At 35.9% G+C, this 22,433-nt stretch overlaps 1 protein-coding gene across 3 annotated transcripts in view; it reads left to right on the top strand.

The window, feature by feature from the left end:
- The window catches only part of ZPLD1 (zona pellucida like domain containing 1), a 358,917-nt gene that overhangs the window by 122,343 nt on the left and 214,141 nt on the right, over positions 1-22,433 (top strand). Inside the window, exon 1 of one of the 3 annotated variants that reach the window (XM_084991509.1) lies at positions 15,919-15,992. The exons of the other annotated variants lie outside the window; for them this stretch is intronic. The gene's annotated coding sequence lies outside the window, so the exon portion shown is untranslated. Of the gene's footprint in view, positions 1-15,918; positions 15,993-22,433 lie in introns of those variants that run through there. 3 annotated transcript variants of the gene reach the window in all.

The raw sequence follows: 22,433 nt of genomic DNA, 5'->3' as shown, positions 1-22,433 counted from the left end.
TTTATCAATAGGTTAATTTTTTCAGTTACCAGTATTGACGTTTTTCTTCTTTTCAACAGAATATTTACATGATAAAAAACTTGGTAGTATTCCTGGTGCCCATTATGTAAGAAGCATTATTTGAGCGAGTGTGGAAGTAATATTAGGTGCTAGCATTTAAAATCTAAAATCAGTGAGAATACATTATTTATATTTTGAATATTTTTCCTTCAAGAGTAGACTACTTACCAATCCAGGGTCAAATTGGGAAAATAAGAACAATGATGTATGGAAGTTCCTGGGCCAGGAATCAAACCTACACCACAGCAGCAACCTGAGCCACTACAGTGACAATGCCAGATCCTTAATATGCTGCAGCATGAGGGAACTCCTCCTGTAGTCCTTTCTTAGTCATCAATTTATAACCCTAAATATGTGTGTTAGTTGCCGCATCTGAAAAGTGAGAATGAAGCTACCAATGTTCCTTTCAGTAATATTGTTAGGAAAGAGTGGTTAAATGACAATGAAGATCTTATAGTTTCAAAGTGCTCTGTGTGTTATTAATAACAGAAATCAATTCATATTACTCTATTTCTAATGAAATGCCTTGTCAACTGGAGAACACTTCTAAGTGGTAAGAAATGAAGCCTTGGAGAGGAGAGGTTATTATTAATTTTTATTATGATCTATTATTGTTTTCTGATGCTTATGTAACCTTGAGCAAGTCACTGAACTTCTCTCACCTTGCTGTTCACCTGGACCTCTCATGAGGTGTGCTGACTGCCACAAATCCTGGTTGTCTGCTCACAGCATTTCTTTACCAACGAGACAGGAAAAATAAGCTAAAAGACAGTTTTATTGCTCTATTTGTACCATGAGTTGGTGTCTCACCTGGAAGGCCCTACCCATGCCCATCTCCCATCTGGAGAGAGGAGCAGGACTGTTGTGTCTCCATGTGCTTACATAGTTTTGCTTACCTTGGCCTTGAGACTGGGTCTCCAAAACCAGCTGGTCACCGATAGCATTCTAGGCTGTCTGTTGTGATTCAAGACACTTGTGCTCCTTAGGTAACTCTTCTGTGGCCATCTGTGGCCTTGGCTTTGGCATCAAGCAGCATGGTATGGTGGTGGCAGCAGGGGAGTGAAGACTTTGAGCACTCCAGCTCTGCTGAAAGAGTAAACATAGGGCTTGGGGAATTTTCTCTTATGAGCCTCACATTTGCCACAGAGTTGTGAAGAGCCAAAGAAGAACTATAGGTCAAAAGACTTTTAAACTATTAACTGCTATGGGGAGGTAACATTGATTCAAAGTCCAATTTCAACAGCAACCTTCTAATTTTCCTTGTAGTTGTTATTTATTAGATTTGCAATGAAGCAAAAGTAACGTTTGTTATTCAGTGAATGTTGATACCACTCTCCCTTGCTTCCTTAGCACTCCAGAAGGTGACTTTGATATTCTCATTTGCATAATTCTAGGCTAGTCCATGGAGAAGCTCCGGGCAATTTGACAATGGAGAGAATTAGAAAATGTCCCAGAACTATAACCCACCACAATGGAAATTGAAGAAGAATCTTGGATTCTAGGGAGAAGTGGTAAAACACTCATTTTTATCAAAATGAAAATTCAACCTTGGGGGAACCCCAGTTTGGAAAACTTTTTCTGAGCTTCATAATTCTTTTGTTTCAGTTCTTAACTAAAAAAAGAGAAATCGATACACCATAAGCAGTTTCTGAGGAGCAAGAGAAAGCATGAACAGAATTTCAAAGATTTTTTTTGTGTATGGGAACTTTTTAGAGACATCCTAGAGAGTCAAGTGGCTTGGAAAGAACTGATTATTCTCAGGTTACAGTTTGAAGAGCAGAGACAGAAGCTGAGAAGGGAAGCCCTATCCTATAAATACTAGGGACAAAATGGATTAAGAATAAGTTATTAGAACTGCTGTTTTTTTAAGTCAGAAATTAATTTATTTTCACAAAAAGTTTTTGATTAAATCAAAGAAAAACCTTAGTACAATATTTTAAATTTCAAAATAAAGCAAAACCCAAAATATACTCAAAGAAATTATTTTCTGTGATGGTCCAATAATGTGATGTACTCTATTTAAATGTTTTTCTGATGTATTTAGTTCAGATTTTTCAATTGCTCTGGCTACTGAGAACCTATTGAAAAATCTTTTTTTTTAGCCTATACTTATAAGTGTGCTAGCTTGCCTGTCATGTGTCTCATGCCAATAAGGCAGTGCAGATGGCTGGAATGTTAGAGCTGGTCTTTCCTTTTTGGTGTTAAAAAGTAAGGTATGGAGACTTTTGAAGCCCTTTTTAAAAACTGAAACATTAACAAGAAAGACATGGCATTTGTCGCCATCAACTGGTCATAGACACGCTTCTTTAGCATCTCCTTTGACCCACTGGCCACCTACCAAAAGGTTTGTTTCCTGACCCAAGCCAATTCCTCAAATTCCATATCATGTAAGAAGAGAAAGAGAGTTAAGACTAAGTTCCCCAAAGTTTTCTTCAGTATTTGCTTTCTTTATTGAGGTCTCTTATCTAACAAATTTACAGACAATCACAGAAGTAGAAAACAATCATAGACATGGAGAACAGACTTGTGGTTGCCAAGGCAGGGGGGAGTGGGATGGATTGGGAATTTGGGGTTAATAGATGCAAAGAATTGCCTTTGGAATGGATAAACAATGAGATCCTGCTGTATAGCACTGGGAACTATGTCTAGTCACTTATGATGGAGCGTGATAATGTGAGAAAAAAGAATCTATACATGTATGTGTAACTGGGCCATCTTGCTGTACAGTAGAAAATTGACAGAACACGGTAAACCAGCTATAATGGAAAAAATAAAAATCATTATAAATAAAAGGAAAAAAAAAGAAAACAAGCAAAGCCAAAAGTGAGATAAGTGATAGATCTTACAAGAGATTAGACACACTTTTCCTTCCTATGCATCCAAACTCAAGTTGTCTTTCAAGGTTGTCCTTTTCAACTTTCTGGTTAGCCTTTCCAAGACCACTGAAGAACTCCCTGACGTTTTCTTTCTCCGAATTATTATCTTATTGATAATCTACCCCACAACTACTAGGACCAATTTGAGGCATGTATTTCACAATTTCTCACAGATGTATTTTAAGGAGTCATATATCTCAACTTGAAATTAAAAGCTCTGTGAGGGCAAGGACATCTTATATCTCTCTACCCTACTAGCACATTGTGGGCACATAATACATGTTCTTGGATGCTGGAAAAAGCAGAAAGGGGGGAAAGTCCTCAGAAATAAGGATTCATATATTCTGAGTGCATCTCACTAAGTAATGGTGGCATTTACTACTTACTAAATATCATAGCACCATGCAAATGAAGGAGACATTTCTTAGATTCTAACAGAATCTTTGTCCTTTCAGTTTTATTCCTGAACTATGTTTCTTTCTGCTATAAATAGCACATTTTTGGGCTAGACATGATTTTCTCATGTAAAAGCAACTGTTCTGAATCAAGGAAAACAAAATTAAATAAAATCTGAGAAGGGAATGAACAGTAGTAACAGGCTCAACATCCTTTTGTTAGGGGATCAAAGCTTTAATCATCCTATTATCTGCTATTTTGAGCTTTGCTAAAGTTGCTGGAGGTCGATAGGAATTAGTTCCAATTAAAGAACTTTAGAACTTTCCCTCTTATATCACCCACTGTTTTGGATTAAAAGAAGATGATGATGATAACATGGTCTCGATAGTCTAATTGTAGTTTCTTTCCATTTTTGCTAAGAACTTGTAGAAAAGGTCACTTCGGATTTAAAAAATTAAGAGCTTCATTGTCAGAAAGTATTACTAATGCGTATAATTACTATTTTAGATTATCAAGGAGGTCTAAAACAGACATTTTATTTTAATACTTGCTATTCAATTGCATTAGTGACATTTGCTAATAACCTAAGGACGTTACCTACTGAGGTGGGGAGTTTCAAGTTGTAAAGTTTAGCATTTTGATGTGTGATGCCAGCACTTGTAAGACGCATTTAAAGAGAGCAGGAATCAATAAACATGTCAATTTGAAAATGTTAAAAACCTGAAATATTCCCCAATAACTCCATTAGGAAAGACAAAATGTAATGGACAGTAGCAGCTATTTCTTGACAGACCGCCCAATAGCTTCTGTGGCAGAATTACCACAATTCACATTTAAAAAGTTAGGAGAATCCTGGCAGATTGAGGTTGGCAGGTAAACTAATTCCACAAAGTAGTAAACATGGCTAGGTTAATTGCTGACGCTTCACTATCTTTCAGAGCTGTGCTTCTTTACCTGATGTGTTGATTAAAATAAAAATTTCAGCGTTTTTTCAGCCTTTAGGGAAATACCTGGTATGATTAAGAAAATATCGGATAGCTAATTATTCAGTCTTTGATATTTTTCAGTTATTCCTCAAACATTCTTCCTGGACAGTGAGATGAAAGCTCAGTGTTTCACCACCAGATGTTAGGTTCGTTTGTGCAAACTATTAAAACACTTGGTGGCCAGTTTATTCTATTTTTTGGAGAAAGAAGAAAGATGACTTGGTTTAGAAGTTTCCATCTACTTCAGCATGGGGCTTTGGCTCAGAGTCAGTGACCTACCATAGAGATGAATCTATTTATCTTGCAGAGTGGGATTTTATGAATATACATTGAAAAAGTTGTTTTATTTTTCTGATTGTGAAAGTAACAAGTGCTCATTATAGAAAATTTGACTTAAGGCAACAAAATTACTGAAAATCTCTCATATGAAATAACTATTAACATTTTAATTTTATTTTTTCATTTTTTCTGTGAAGTGGTTTTTAAATACGCAGCTGTCCATCCGCATGTGCAGTTTTGGACCTTTTTTCAGCTTAACATTATAATTTGAGAATGTCCCTATGCCAATTCAAATTATTAATGGATATATTGTAGGTTCTATTGAGTGAGTATTCCATAACTTACCTAGCCATTATCGTTTTGTTGACTATTTGGAAGTTTTTCAGTTGAAAAAAAATTTTTTAAGTGAAAAGTTTATAATTTTTTTTACTTTTTAAAGTAGAGCTGTGAAAGAAATCTCTGTGAACATGGTAGTTTTTGGTATTTTGGACTATTTTCTAGGGTTGATTTGCTAGTGTATAAGTTTTAGTCAAAGGGTAGGATAAAATGATGAGACGATAAAATAGAAGTTTTGGCTGAGATAAAAGGGTACAAGAAATAATATATTCCATAGCAGATATTGGACAAGATGCCAAGTTTTCAGAAGATTATTACAAGCCAGTTACATTTATCTTAATTTTCTTATAACATCAAGTATATAAAAGGGTTATGATTCAAATATTGGAAAGTATTTGAGGTGCCAGTCCTTTGTTTGTTGTGAGTCTCCTTCCCCTCCGGGGAAGTGAAATAACCTCAGGTTATTTAATAGTGCCCTGTGGGTTTGAATGACATATTGGACCAGTTTCCAACTTATACCTGAAAGATTGCAAAGGTGAGTGCCTATCTGGCCTAAATGCTGTGATGAGGGCACAAAGGAGACATTGTCAAAATGGGAAAATTTGAACTCCCCAAGTTTGTCCAGGAAAGGATATATGAAAGTCTTAGAAGCCATATGTTGGCACGTTCCATGAGAGAAAGCCAACACAGCTTCATCTTTAGTCCTGTCCATCAAATGCTGTTTGACATTGCAGCCAATTTTTGGAGGCTGAAAAGGTACATGACAAGCCTGAAAAAGGTACATATGCTAGTGTTGAGGATACTGTAGTTCTCTGAACACCTATGACAGAGGAAAGAAAGAGGGAAAACAGGGTGGCATAGAAGAAAATGTTTAAAAATTTGGCTATGTTGAATTTCAGGTAGTTCTGAGACATGTAGATAAAAATGCCTATCAAGTATAGGGTCAGAGAAGCCTTGGCTAGAGATGTGGATATGTTTTAATCACATGGGGAAGAATGTTGAAAGCCTGAGACAGTTTAAAGGGTGTGGAGGATGAGGCTAGACAAGGCCAAATGCAGAATCCTGGCTTATATCAGCCTGGAAGAAGATAAGAAACTAGCAAAAGGTACTATGAAAGAAAAAAAGAGATGACCCAAGGAGATCCAGGATTGAGCAGTCATCAAATCCAGGGTGGGAAAGAATTCCGAATGGGACATGGTCAATAAGGAGGCCAAGTAAGTTGGCTTTTAAGAATAAATGGTTTTGGCGAGTAGTGGGACACAGCTTATCCTCACTGTAATGATGAGGGCAGAAGCCCAACTGCAGTGTGTTGGATAGTGAATGGGTGTAAAATGGGTTGGATAGTGAATGGGAGTCTGAGTGAAGACCATCCTTTCTAGCATTGTGACTATGAAAGGAGGGGGAGACATATTTTAGGGAAAGAAAGCCTTATTCAAGGCCACGGAGAAGTTATCATTCTCCAAATATGGAAGAGAGAAGAATTAACAAATTGGCCTAGATCCCAGAGAAGATGAGGAGAGATTACATCTAGAGTTTTCTGGCCCTCTGGGTTGGAAACTGTGAAGCAATTTAAGGTACATAAAGCAAGAAATGCTATGTAACTCTACAAAAGAATGTCCCGTATCAATGCTGAAGAATGATATCATTTTCTAGTATATACTGTGAATGCGAAACAAGGTAAATATTGCATTTAGTATGCTACCAGGGCTATGACGAAAAGTCATGTGGATTGTGTACTTAGATGTGAATGACATCCCTCTGGAGCTATGCATTGCATGGTCTTCTAGGTGACCTCCCTCTGGTGTGACACAGTGCTTCACACTAACTTTGCTAGAGGACGCTTTTTAAGATTCTTCATATTCCTTTGTTCTGGTCAATATTCACAAACCTTATCTTTCAATCATTTAACTTCCCACTAATCTATTTATGCAAGGATATTCAACAATCAGACTGACCGATCAGAGTCTCTGTTCTGTCTGATAGCTGTTTTAAATTAATAAAGTGGACTTGTGATGATGATTTGGTTCTTTATGTCACTTGTTCACAGGAAGACAATGTGTTGGCATGCTGATGTGAGTGTTTCTGCCTGATGGTTGGGCCTCTCTTAAATGAATAAATTGTCATTCTGGTGTATCCTGGTGGTTGGTGAGAACTTGATTAATGAGAACCCACGCTCAGAGTCAAACCTCCTTCAGTATGCTAACAAAACCACATCTCTCCTCCTTTCCTGAAAGTTAAAGACTAAGACTACGATGAATTCATTAAGCTCAGTTTTACTTGTTCAACTACTCATTGCAGGTAGTCATCTGGCTTTTTCCTGTTTACATTGTTAAAGTTATTGTGACACTTGTTAAAGATGGTAGGAGAGACTATTCCAGATGGGTCTATTTCAATAGGAAAATGAATTACAGAAATGGAGTTTTACAGCTAGGGAGAGAGGTTGGTTTCAACCCCAAATGCACCTTGAGCAAGCAAGGATTTATAGCCAAGTAGGAGTGAGGGTCAGTGAGTGAAAACTTACTAGGACGAAACATCAGGAGTAAGGGGGAGAGGGGAGATTGAAGGTAGGATAGAGTGATCAGATATCACATGGAAAGTGATGGAATATAAGGAACCCAGAAGTTATTAAAGGTGACCAATACTGAGGATGGGACATTCTGGTTAACTGACTTAGCAGGATTTTTGATAAGATTAGACAATGCAGAGACTAAAACATAAGACCCCTAATCATGGCCTAGTTGAAAAAGACCTCAGAGTAGCTTGAGTGAGTTTGGTCAAAGAGAGAATCTTTGTCAAAAGAGTTTCTCGTATGGACCATTTTGTATTTAAATGCAGTGGCTTGATGATCTCAGTCTCCTCTGTTTAGAGAGGAAAAGTCATGTGCATTGGGGCATATGGGACATTGGAGGGGTTTTGATATGTCAAATGGGAAAGAGAACTCAACTGAACATGAAAAGGGTTACTGAGACTTGTTAAGGGTCAGCCAAGTTATCCTAGTAGGCTTAGAGCAGTTCCCTTTTTTTAAGTTGCTTATTCCAGAAACCTCTTCAGTTTCAGACAAACTAAGACCACTGATCACCCTAGATATAGCTTATATTGGAGACTAAAATGTTATAGAAAAATAAACCTGTAGGATTCAATGATTTGGGTTTTGGCAGCCAGGAAATGGAGCCAAGAGTATGGGTATTTGGCCTGATCGCACATCACAGAAAGATGACTGTTTGGGGATGTTGAGAGTTCAAATGATCTAGGGGGTGAGGCTGGTTTGGTCACATTTCTGGTAACAACTTCAGTCTGCATCTCATGGGTCTAGTCTCCTGTCTAGACTTCTGACTGCAGAGTCAGAATGTCATAATCAGGTAATCTTGTTTCTCAACCAGCTGAAGTATGGAATGGTTCTCTGATAAGAGAGCTATGCAGGCAAGAGCAAAGGGCTCTAAGAACACCAAACTAGAGTCCTCTTCACATCATGCTTTAAGGTTCTGTAGAATCATGGAATGTTGGAAGTTGAAGAGAACTCATCATTCTTCTGGTCCAGTTTTTCCCTCAGACATCTGTAAATGTTAAAGTATTCTTTTCATTACAAGTGAGTATATAGAGCTTTATTGATATTGTCTCTATAATTTTGAGAGTGATTGAAGTAATAACTGAATGAACAGTTGAATTTTATTAAGAGAACAGAAATAACCACAACTCTTGGCCAGGTTTTGCAGGTATCTTAACAATATTACTTTAACACGAAACATTTTGATCTGCTGTTAAAAGAATATCAGATAAGAGAAGAGTTAGATTGATTTTGTGCTATGTGGACTGAAATTTAGGCCAATTACATAGCTACTGAAAAAGAATGGTCAGTGTTTTAAAGAACAAGCTCATTGTTCAATATTGAATAGTCTTGTGATTAGTGAGTTTAAAATAGCAGACTGTGTTGTTAGTAAATTCAATTCAGAGGCAATTTTTAGGTGTCTGTAATTGTGGGCCAATACTTAGATTCTGTAGGACAGAAATCAACAATTCAGTTGGCCTGCATAGGTTTGTCAAGTGTCATAGGCAGAATAATGCCCCCTTCCTCCAAAGTGTGTATGTTCTAAGCTCTGGAACCTGTGGATATGTTATGTTATGGTAATTAAGGTTGCAGATGGAATTAAGTTTTCTATTCAGTTTATTCTCTAATAAAGAGATGATCCTGGATTATCTGTGTATGTTCAACATAATGATGAGACTCTTAAAAGATGGAAAGAGACAGACAAATTAGTGTCAAAATGACGCAATACGAGAGTCAGTGCTGGTTTTTATAGATAGAAGGTGAATGCTAGCTGAGGAATGCAGAAACACTCTATAAGCTGGAAAATAAAATAAAAAAGATTGTCCCCTACAGCCTTCAGAAAGGAACACAGCCTTACTAACATCTCGTTTTTAACCCAATGAGACTCATTTTGTACTTCTGACCTCCAGAACTATGAGATAGATAATAAGTTTGTGTTGTTTTAAGCCACTAGATTTTTAGTAATTTGTTGCAGTAGCAACAGGAAAATAATATAGCAAAAAACAAAGAGGAGAAAGGGTGTTATGGAGAGAGCATGGAGTGGCAGCACGGTGGCAATTTGGAGAACGCCCACTCAACACACAGCTCTAATTCTGTGCCAGCCAATATTTCTCAGATGTAAAGGCTCAGAGTTATCAAATTTTCCAATGTTCCAAATAAGGTGAAAATAAAAATTTCTGTGTGTTGTTATTTTATATAATTATCTGCAATGAATTCAAAGAACAAAAAGAAGCCCTGGCACATGTGCAGAAATAAAGACGTACGTGAGGATGTTCATCACAATATTGTTGGTGACAGCAAAGGCGGGAAACAAACTAAATGTCTATGAAATGTAAGTATCAGTAAATGAATTTAAATATATATGATGAAAGATGCACACTTTAGTCAAGGCAGTAAACTGTATATTTTAAACATGTTAAGTAAAAATGTAAAACCTATTGAGCTATCTAGTGTAACATCTCATTTATCAGTATAAAATGGTATCTGTAAAAGTAATACATATTGTTTAAGGGTAGTATGTGTATAAATAGAGTAATGTGATCAGTAATGCGGTAGCTGAATGGGTTCGAAAAACCTGGATGAAAGAGGTGACCATAAAAGGGGAAATGTGCGGGGACTGATGGTCATGTGCTGTGAGCTGAGATGCCCTACCATCCAGTTTTGACTGATCACATAAACCAGACCAGAGAAGATTATGGGTTGGGCTAGACCCTGGGTTTCCACTGAGGATACAAAAATAACAAGGACTTAGTTCATTTCTTCAAAACTTTTATGGAGAACTGGGGCAGAAAGATAGTAAATGAGGCAGAAAAAAAATCCAAAAAAAACAAAACATGGAGTTCCCTGGTGGCCTAATGAATGGGTTAAGGATCTGGCATTGTCACTGCTGTGGTACAGGTTTGATCTGGGAACTTCTGCATGCTGTGGGTGTGGCCAAATAAAATTAATTTATGCATTTAGTCATTTATTTATTCAACATTCATTCATTATTCATTAAATGTTAAGCACCTGCTGTGCACCCTGCAGCTTGTTTAACTGCAGTGTATCTTTGCAGTGCAGGATTTGGTTGTAAGAGTAGTAAGAGCTATGTTTAATTTTGTTTCTAAATTCTATCCAGCCTCTACCCCAAGATTAGGTCCAATAATTGTAGTGAGGCAGTTAGCCTTTCTGAGCCTTGGCTTCCTTCTTGGCGTAAAGGGCATTTTTTTTTCTGTTCTGACACCACACAGAATGATGAGAAAATAAGCAGGAAATCTCTTGTGAAGCAGGGCACATTCCACAATGTGGGTTGGGCTTTACTGGGCTTCATTTCTCCCTTTGGCGTGGTTCTCCCCCTCAGCTCCACTTCTCCTCTAACTTTCCTCTGCCTCCCCCTGATCCCATCCTCATTGCTAGTGTCCAAGTCACTGCCGTGGGCACCCGGGCTCCCACAGCATCTCCCTTCAGTGTGGCTCGTGATTCAAATAAGACAGATATTCCTCAAGCTTCTCTTTCATCATTGTCACGACCTTACAAGGAAAGGGATTTAGAGTTTTTCTTCAGTCTTGTGCACATATCAGAAATCCCAGATGGCTCACCTTGCACATTTCCTCTTTGTATCTGCTTCCAACCTTCCCATTAAATTTTTTTCTAAGTTGCCTGCTGTGGTGAGGATGTAGTCATAGTTTCCCTTTGTTCTAGACAATTCCTTTATCCATGTTTCACCAACTGAAACTATCTTCTTTCCTACAGGCAGTTACAGAGATTCATTTGTGGGAAAAACTCTGCTGGAATAGAAGTATTCATGCTGTGGTGTTTCCTAGAAAAAAATTTATTCTTGATAATAGGCCTCAGAGAGTCTGCCTAATTCCCACTGATACACATCTGTTCCATAAAGAGATATCTCTTTGGAATCAGTGGGATTTTAGAATAACTCATCAGAGGAAGTATTGAAAATCAGGTTGTGGGCAAATTTTCACATTGGAGTCAAATACCTCTATCAGAATAATAAAACAATCCATATGTTGGGATTTATTAGCTCTTATTGACAATTTAAAGTCATAAACTTCTGATGAAATGAAACACTGACTTTAAAGTTATGAAGAGATGGCTCTATTTCTAGTTGGAGTTCTTGAGTATTTTTGGTGTTAAAGCAATACATGATTATAGGAGGATGTTAGCTATAAACTGAAGCTGTTTCCTAGAGGGAATACATTTTGCAATAACTCCCATTCAACCGAAGTTCTCAGCAAACCAAGGAAGAGTTGAATTCCTCGTATTTACTTTTTATTGTTTGAAAATTACTATTGCATTACAAGTGTTAGAGTTGTTTGGGAAAGAAGAATGAGGCATTATTAGAAACATATCCCTGGGGCATAATTTAGCATCACCAGTAGGAGATGGAAGAAATGGCTTTATACTAAAAAAGCAATGTCTGAGAAATATTATCAGTAACATGCTACTAAAACTAAAGGCTGGACTGATTAGAATCAGTTGGAGTTTGGCTACATAAAAAGGCATTGTTAGAACAATGGAAAGAGGAAGTAGTAGTTGTATTGGTAAGGTAGGTTGTTCTGGGGTAAAGAAAACATTCCAAAGAATTTATTAAACAGTGAAAAAAGTATTAATAGCCCCCTTGCAGAGCTGTTAACACATCAGTTTATTTTTCTAAAGGTATCAAAGTGCTTTACAAAGTGTAAATATGACTCCTGGACATCTGGGGATATTCTGCATATGAAAACATCATAAAGAGAAGTAGAATCACTACTTTGACACACCTATGGATATAAAAAGGTAAAAGAGAAATTAGGACTTGACTCCAGGTCTTTCCACGCTCCCCTCCCCGCCATGGAAGCTCTTTTATTCCCAAATGTGATATTTGAAATATTTTTTGTATAAACTGAGAATTTACTTTACAACACATTTTAATTATAGTCCTGATAATCTTCTTGTGTTTGTCCTGATAATATAAATTATTTTTCTTTCAAAATACTTGGCAGGAAAAAGAAATTAAGTGATTAGGGTAATGAACCATTATTTGATCTTTGAGATCATACCTTTTAGAATCTGGATTAATTAAAAAGTAATTTCATTATTTAAATTATTTTTTTAATTATAAAAAAGTAAAGCATATACGTAATAAAAATTCAAATGGGAGTTCCCGTGTGGCGCAGTGGTTAGTGAATCCGACTAGGAACCATGAGGTTGCAGGTTTGATCCCTGGCCTTGCTCAGTGGATTAAGGATCTGGCGTTGCCATGAGCTGTGGTGTAGGTCGCAGACGCAGCTTGGATCCCGCGTTGCTGTGGCTCTGGCAAAGGTTGGTGGCTACAGTTCCAGTTCGACCCCTAACCTGGAAACCTCCATATGCTGCAGGAAGCGGCCCTAGAAAAGGCAAAAAAAAAGACAAAAAAAAAAAAATTCAAATGGTACATGATTAGTTCGAACAGAAAGTTAAATTAGCTCTCTGACTCCTATCCCATGCTCCAGAGGTTAAATATTAACTCTCTTTTGTATACCTTTTAATGCTTCTATAAGATCATTTTTTTCTGTGTGTATGCACAGTATTATGTTATAATGTTATATATTATGTTGTATATTATATATACATATTATATATGGCATATATCCAGTGTCCCTTTGATTATACAAGTTGAATGAGTAATGCATGCTGTTTTTATACCTCACCTTTTTTACTTGTCCAGAATATTTTGACGTCTTATCTTTCCAAATTAGGGCATGAGACTTGTCTCTTTTTCAAGGATGGCACATTGTTCTGTTTTTTGTTTTTCACTGTAATTATTTAGCCAATACTCTATTCATAAACATTTAGGTTGTTCCTTGTGCGCGCCTGTGTGTGTGTGCGCGTGTGCGTGTGTGTGTGTGTACATGCACGTGAGCTTCTTGTATTTGCACATTCATGCAATATAACTGGAGGAAAAATTCCTATATGCAATATTTTTTGGCCAAATGAAGAATATGTATATTGCATTTTACCAGATATTTCCAAATTGCCCTTACTGAAGATGTACCAGTGTCTGCTCTCCAGCAAAAATTTAGGAAGTGAAACACTTGCTAAGCCTCTCAATGGGATTGTGTATAATCACACTACTTGATAGCAGACAGTGGTATCTCACTGCTATATTTGATTATCTTTAATAAAGAGTGAGGTTGAGGATATTTCTCTGTTTATTTTCCCTTTAAGTTCTTTTTTCTCTGAAATGGTAGTTCATGTCCTTGGACTAATTTTCTCAGAGTTTGCTTTTCTTGTCCATATAGATTTGTCAGAATTTTTTGTCAGAACTTTTTGTGTGTTAAGGAAGTTACTTATCATTCTCTTATATGTTTTGAAAGTACTTTTCTTAGTTTGTTATTTGCATTTTGACTTTGCAATGATGGTTTTTGCACATTGAATTGAAAAGAATTATATACCACGTTGATCAGATTCTTCTCTTAGGGTTTCTGGAGTCTGATGTTTAGAAAGTTTTCCTCACTCTAAGTTTATAAAGAGATTCACATTTTATTTTAGTTTTTTCATGTTTTAATTCTTTTTATATTTAAATCTTTGAAACATCTAGAATATATATTATAGTAAGGAATGAAGTAGGGAATTATTTCAATTTTTTTCCGAATGATGAATATATTGTCATCTTACTTATCATTGCCCCAAAGAAGTAAATTCTGTGTTTATTAAAAATGAAATTTCCATGTATGTATATTTTCATACATATCCATGCTGTCCCTTTCCTCTGTATATATTTTTCTATGCTTACCAAATAATTTCAATGGGTGTGCTTTAAAACATGTTAACTATCTACTGGGGTTATTTTCCCCTGATAACTCTTTTCTCATGGAATTTTCCCAGCTAAACAGGTGTGTTATTTTTCTAGATGATTTTGATATTTACTAAGAGAGTGCAAAAAATCCAATAGGATTACATGATTTTATAGATTAATTTGAAGGAGAATTGACACATTTGCAACACCAAATTTTCTTCATATTAATCTTGTAAATTTCTATTGTTTACTTTTAGTCCCCCTTTTTTGCTTTTGTAAATGTGGAATTTTCTTCTACTGTATTTTAAATTTTTTATTGTATTTAAAAATTAATTTGAGTAGTTCCCGTCGTGGCTCAGTGGTTAACGAATCCGACTAGGAACCATGAGGTTGCGGGTTCGATACCTGGCCTTGCTCAGTGGGTTAAGGATCCGGGATTGCTGTGAGCTGTGGTGTAGGTCATAGACATGGCTCAGGTCCTGCTTTGCTATGGCTCTGGTGTAGGCTGGCGGCTACAGCTCTGATTCAACCCCTAACCTGGGAACCTCCATATGCCATGGGAGCAGCCCAAAAAATGTCAAAAAGACAAGAAAAAAAAATTAAGTTGATCTGCACTGTAATGTGCATAGTAGGATTAGATTGGCCTGCCATTTATATGTATGTATAGAAATTATCTCTCTCTCTATCATTGTATTTTTGTAGCTGTGTGTTCTTTGTAATAAGAGTTTTAAAATTTGCCTTCTATTCATGTTCTGGAATCTTTAGCTTCAGGATTGTTTTTTTGAAGATTTGACAAAATTCATACCATCTGGACAATAATTTCATCCACATTTCAAATGTATTTGCACAGTAGAGAACAATGTACCCTCCTATAATTCAATTTCTTTTCTGTGTTTATTTCCCATATTTTAAATTTCTTATTTTTTTTGTGTGTGTCTTTTTGCCTTTTTTAGGGCCGCTCCCGTGGCATATGGAGGTTCCCAGGCTAGGGGTCTAATTGGAGCTGTAGCCACAGGCCTATGCCAGAGCCACAGCAACGCCAGATCCGAGCCGCGTCTGTGACCTACACCACAGCTCATGGCAACGCCAGATCGTTAACCCACTGAGCAAGGCCAGGGATTGAACCTGCAACCTCATGGTTCCTAGTCGGATTCGTTAACCACTGCGCCACAACGGGAACTCCTCATATTTATTTTTGCAAATGTTGATTATATTACCTATTTAAAAATTTTATTTTTATTGGGCTTTTAAAGGAATCAGCTGTTGAATCTATTCCCTTGCCTAATCTACTCTTCTCCTTTTTAACTTTTATTATTTCCTTCCTATAATTTTCAAGGTTTTTTGTTCTTTTTCTAGTTTTTTGGTTGAGTTATTAATTTATTTATATTTTACCTTATTTAGAAATATATTTTAGACAATGATTGTTCCACTGGAATGTTGCTTTAGTTGTGTTAGTATGTTTGAATGCATAAAGCATTCACAAACTCTTATTTCCAGATATGCTACCATCTAAAATTTTGATTTTTAAAAAATATTTTCAAGTGATTGGGTGTTTCCTTTTCATTTCATTTGTTATGTAGGAGTTATTTGGGTTATGGACAGTGAATGCTTTCTGTACCATTTACACTTGAAGTTATTGTGGTTTCTTCTGTGGTTTAATACAGGATCAATTTTTGTATGTGTTCCATGGGCTTGGAAAAAAAGATGCATTCTCTTTTTGGAAGATGTAGAATTCAATAAATCATTCATTCATTCACTCAGTAAGTAATATACAAATGCATAATTATTATTTTAAATGTATGTCCAGATTCTATTCCAAGCACTAGAGATGGTGGAGTTAATAAGACAAAATAAATCTCCGTGTTTGTAGCCGTTTCTTTCTAATAAAGGAGATAGCAACAAATCAAGAAAATACAATTGGATACATTTTCATTACTGACAAATGCTGTGAAGAAAATTAAATCACTAAGGAGATGGGGAATGACTAGGCTGAGGAGATGGGAGAGGGCTATGTGTTATAGGATCCTCGGCAAAGGCCTTCTTGAGTCATGTTTGAGCAGGGGCTAGCATGAAGGAAGTGAGGGAGCAGTTAGTCATGAGGGAACAGCATACCTGGCAAAGGAGTAACACTGATGGTGAAAGGATGTGGATATTTGAGGAGAGCAACAGCAAATGAGGAGGAATGTAGCAGGAGGTAGGTCAGAGAGACAGGCAGGAGTCACAGTTGTGCCACCAGAGATTTTCAAACCAGACAGTGACACAATTTTTTTCATATTTTTAAAATGCCACTGTGGCAGTTACCTATTAGATCTGCTCTATTATGATATTTAAATGTTCTATGTATCTTTACTTATTATAGTTTTGTCTGATTGATTTGTCAGAGATTCAGAGAGTTGGGTGAAGACATCTACTGTGCTTCTTTCTATTTATTTCTGCCTTGCATGTCATGTTTTCATTATGTGCTTTAATGTTAAGTTAGGCATAAAAGTTTCAAGCACTCTGGATCTTTTTCTTTTCTTGTATTTCCCCTGAATTTACCCATTATGTGCCAAATTTGCAATGCTTGCCTTATTTTTTTATTTTCTTGATACATCTTTGCTTATTACCTTTTAAAAAACATTCGGTGATTTATGTTGTATCAATTGGCAAATTGTCAAATAGATTTTAAAATTCCGTCTATGTCTTCTTTTGCTAAATGATGTTTTTACTTTGTGTATTTAAAAAAATTAAAATTAGTAAGATTTATAATGTATGTTTAAGTGTTTGGTGGTTAACTCTAAATTTGCATGTATACTTAAGTCAATTTCTCGATTTTTAGATAGTATGTAGTGAATTACCACTCTGAAATTTGTAGAAATTGACACTCATACTTCTCTAAACATACCTGCTTAATAATCTGCCTCCTTTAAGAATATTTATGTCTGTTCTAATCCCTTCACTCATTTAGATATATCTAGTTTCTTCATTATAGAGCAAATTTCCTGAAATCTTTAATTATTCTTTGTTTTTACTCACTTTTTAAAAAAATTCAAGAAAATCTCAGAAGTATTTTATATATATTACATTCTTGCTTTTTTATAAGGTCTGTCTTATAATAAACTTTGGCATATACAGACAATTTGGGGGTCCAGTTTATTTCCCATGATAGTTTATAGACATTGCACAGAATTGAAAATTTTTTTCCTCTGTTATATCTTCATCAATATTAATGCAAGTACGATGATCCTCCCTGTGTCTCTTCTTGATCTATCATCTTCTATCTAATTACATGCATCTTTTTATCTTCTTAATCTTGTTCTCTCTGATGATATTTTCAAAACTGTCTTCTAATTTTAGGTGCTTCTCATGTGGTTTTCATTTCTGTAATGACTTTATTTCATTTTTTTGCTTCCATTTATCAACTGTCAACTTATTATCTCTCCTTTGGTTTCTTTGTCTTCTTTGAGCTTTTATTCCCCAACCCCCAAGAGTCCAAGTTAACTTTATCTGGAATTTATTTTCTTTGAAATTTACTTGTGTAAGTTTCTCTGAAATGCCTCTTCTTATGTTTAATTTTCAACTAATATATTCATTTCTAACTTCCCTGAAATACCATAGTATAGACCTTGTGTTGGTCCTATTGTTCCTCTGGGCCTGGGCTATCTACTTGCCTAACAGTGGTGTGAGGAGGGGTGGAAGGAATGGTCTGACCTTGGATTGCAGGCTCATAAACTTTCTTACCAAAACCTCTGTTGTCTTCCCTCCAAGGTGTGTCTCCCCTTAATTTGTGAATTTCTCTTTTTGGGGATAATCAAGAGGTCCTTGGGGGTTGCAAGGTAAGTTGGAATGTCAAAAGTCTTTCATGGACAATCTAGCATATACTTAACATAAATCTCACTGCCACCAGGAATAGAGTCACAATTGCCACTTACCCTCTCTGCTGTTCTCTGTCTTCCTGGCGGCCTGCTTCTCTAGTTATGAGGCTCTACTCTTTTTTTGGGCAGATATTATTCTTAATTTAAAATTCTATTTGTCCATTCCCAGTTTCATTAGAGATGACGTTTTCTTCACATTTTGCTGCTTTCGGTGTGCTTTGGGGAAGAATGTTAAACAAAAAACCATTTACTCCCTTATCTTTAATTGGAAATCCTCAACAAAAAAATTTTTTTTGCAGTCTAAAGAAACCTTATTACAAGTGATTTTGAGGAATTCACAGGGACTCAGTAGTGTGAAAAATTTATTAAAATATAAATCTATTACGGCATCATCAGAATTTTCACTGAGGTGTCCAGGGGTTTCTAGCTAGCAAGTGTCCATTCAAGTTCATATTTCCAAGACATCTATTATTGAACCATTAATCTGCAAAATGGTGGTTTTAAATGTGTAAAAGCAAAGTTTAGGATAAGACTGGCAAGTTTTATTTTAGTCTAATTTCTTTTAACAGAATTTAGTAGGAAATTAGGGAATCATTGACATCTTTACCAAGGAAGTCATTTGATTAGAACTCTATTTAAGAAAGATGGATTAATATCCAGCACAAATGAACATCTCCTCAGAAAAGAAAATCATGGACTTGGAGAAAAGACTTGTGGCTGCCTGATGGGAGGGGGAGGGAGTGGGAGGGATCGGGAGCTTGGGCTTATCAGACACAACTTAGAATAGATTTACAAGGAGATCCTGCTGAGTAGCATTGAGAACTTTGTCTAGATACTCATGTTGCAACAGAACAAAGGGTGGGAAAAAAAATGTAATTGTAATGTATACATGTAAGGATAACTTGATCCCCTTGCTGTACAGTGGAAAATAATAAAAAAAAAGATGTCAAAAAAAAAAAAAAAAAAAGAAAGATGGATTGGAGAGAGAAGAGAGAAGGATTAACAGGAAACTGATTAAGAGAATCTTCCAGTCATATTTTCAGAATTTGTTCATGTTTTTTTACTGACAATTTCAGACTTACCAATCCTGAAAGAGAGAGTAAAAAGAGGAAAACATTACCAAAATATTGGTATACTCTAGTGTAAATGACATTTGTCACAGTGCCTCTACTTGTCCATTACTAGAACACTACAACTTCTAATTTTTAGTCAGATACAACTGATAGCTATGTAGATTTATGTAGATGCTGAACCAATATGGCAACACAGGAGGCTCCCAAATTTCCTTCCTCCCATCAATAGAGTATGTGGCTACACATAGAGCAGTTCCTTCACAGAAGAATCCAGAAACTAGTTGAGTGACTCCTACACATTGGGAGACTTAGAGAATAGCCACATTGAAATGGGTGGGAAAGACTGAGACATACTCTTGCCATAATTCCCCCTCCCAACACAACACCATACAGTAAGAGAACCCCCAATTTCAAGATTCTCCAGGTGTGAAGCATTTGAACCACAATTCTAGTGCCCAGACTTTTAAGGCTGCCACACCTAGGGGATTGCCACCCTCCAAATCACCTAGCTTTGAAAGACTATGGGGCTTATGTTCATGAGTCCCACAGGATTATAGCAAACATAGAAGCAATTGTTAACAGGTGTGCAAACCCTCACTGTAGCTCTTGCCCCACAGTTAAGGGCAGAGGGAGCAGGCAAAAATCACCACGGTCTATTGCCAATATGCCAGTGTATGTTACAGATACACAATAAAAAAAATGGCTTGTGTCATCAGAAAAATATAGGGGAGGGGAGTCTTCAGATGCATTTGAAGTAGAGTTGTTTTCAGCTTAAAATTGACTGTTGTAACTATGTTTCATGTGGGCCTCATGTTAACCACAAAGCAAAAACCTATAGTAGATACACAAAAGGTAAAAGAGTCAAAGCATACAACATCTGAAAATCATCAAATCGCAAGGAGAGGAAAAAAAGAGCAAAAGGACTACAAAATAGCCAGAAAACACTTAATAAAATGGCAATAGTAAGTCAATAGCTATCGATAATTACTTTAAATGAAAATGTATTAACTTCTCTAATCATGGAGTGGTTGATTGGATAAAATAATAAAAAAAAGATCCAATTTTATGTTGCCTGCAAGAGACTCACTTCAGCTTTAAGGACACACAGTCTGAAACTGATGGGTTGTAATGAGATATTCCTTGCAAATGAAAAAAAAAAAAGCAGGAATAGCTATTTTTATATCAAAGACAATCAACTTTAAAACAAAGGCTATAATTGGAGAAAAAGCCCATTACATAGTGAAAGAGGTATCAATTTATTGAGGATATAACATTTACAAATACTTATGTACCCAACAAAGGAACACCTAAATATATAAAGCAAATATTAACACATTTGAAGGGAGAAAGAGATAGTAACACAATAATAATAGAATTCAGTGTCCCATTTTCAACAATGAATAAATTATTCAGACTGAAAATTAATGAAAACAGTCAACTTAGACCACATGCTATATTAGATGGTTCTAATAAGCATATACATTCCATCCATGGCAGCAGAATACACATTCTTCTCAAGTGCACATGGAACACTCTCCAGGATAGATTATATGTAAGGCCACAGAACAAGTCTTAACAAATATAAGAAGATCGAAATCATATCAAATATCTTTTCCAGTCACAGTACCATGAAACTAGAAATCAATCATGAGAGGAAAACTGGAAATTCACACCTATGTGGAGATTAAACCACATACTTCTGAACAACCAATGAATCAAAGAAGAAATCAAAGGGAAACTTAAAAAAAAATCTTGAGACAGATTATAATGGAAATACAACATTACCAAAATTTATGATCTGCAAAAACCAAACGAACAAAACAGTTCTAAAGGACAATCCATAGAAGGGAGAAAAACTGCAAATGAAGCAACCAACAAGGGATTAATCTTCAAAATATACATACATCTCATACAGATTTATACCAAAGAAACAAACCAATTAAGAAATAGAAGATCTAAATGGATGTTTCTCCAAAGAAGACAGACAGATGGCCAAAAAGCACAGGCATGAAAACATGCTCAACATCACAGATTATTAGAGAAATGCAAATCAAAACTACAATGAGGTATTATCTGATACCAGTCAGAATGGCCATCATCAAAAAGTCTACAAACAATAAATGCTGGGAGAGGGTGTGGAGAAAAGGGAACACTTGTACACTGTTTGTGGGAATATCAGCTGGTGCAACCACTGTGGAGAATATTACACAGAGATTCTGTAAAAAACTAAAAATAGAACACCATATGTTGCAGCTTATGCTGATCTAGCTCATATTAAGTGAAGTAAATCAGACAAAGAAAAGCAAATATACGAGATCCACTAGTATGTGGAATCCAATAAAAATGACACAAAATGACTTACAAACAAAAACAGACTCAAACTAAAGAGGAAACATGGGTGGGGGAAGGATAAATTAGGGGACTTGGATTGACATATACACACTACTATATATAAAGTAGATTAGTCACAAGGACCTACCGTATAGCACAGGGAAATCTACTCAATATTGGGTAATAACCTATATGGGAAAATAATCTGAAAAGGAATGGATCTATTTGTATAACTGATTTACTTTGCTTTATACCTGAAACTAACACAACCTTTGAAGTCAACTATACTCCAGTAAAATTTATTTAAAATCTGGGGTTAATAGATGCAACCTATTACATTTGGGATGGATAAGCAATGAGATCCTGCTGTATAGCACTGGGAACTATATCTAATCACTTGTGATGGCTCATGATGGCAGATAATGTGAGAAAAAGAATATATATATATGTATGTATGTATGTGTGTGTGACTTGGTCACTTTGCTGTATAGTAGAAAATTGACAGAACACTCTAAACTAACTATAATGGATAAAATAAAAATCACTAAAAAAAAGTGATAAGACCTGAAGAGCCAGGCAGTGCCAGGGAAAAAAAAAAAGTTCTAAGAAGGAATTTAACACTTATAAACAAATACCTTTAGAAGAAAGACAGATTTTAAACAACCTAGCCTTATACCTCAAGGAACAAAAGAAAAACAAACTAAGCCCAAAGTTATTAGAAGAAAGGAAATAAATGTTAGAACAGAAATAAATGAAATAGAGGCTGAATATATATAATGATACAATTGTTAGTGATATATACCAATTTTGGAGAAGGCACTGTTAGACATTGTAGAGAAGAAATAGGAAATAGAATATATTGTTTTACCCTTGAGAAGCTTATATTCTATTCTATGCTGTGGTAGTCAGAATAAAGGCCCCCAAAGATGTCCACATCCTAAGC

Source organism: Sus scrofa, chromosome 13 (assembly GCF_054392235.1).
Source record: "Sus scrofa isolate SSC_HxYL_T2T_F1_AM1 chromosome 13, Sscrofa_HxYL_maternal_Yorkshire_Landrace_v2.0, whole genome shotgun sequence".
NCBI classification, from domain to species: domain Eukaryota; kingdom Metazoa; phylum Chordata; class Mammalia; order Artiodactyla; family Suidae; genus Sus; species Sus scrofa.
Note: the sequence above shows the minus strand (reverse complement) of the source record. Positions and strands in the feature narration are given on the sequence as shown.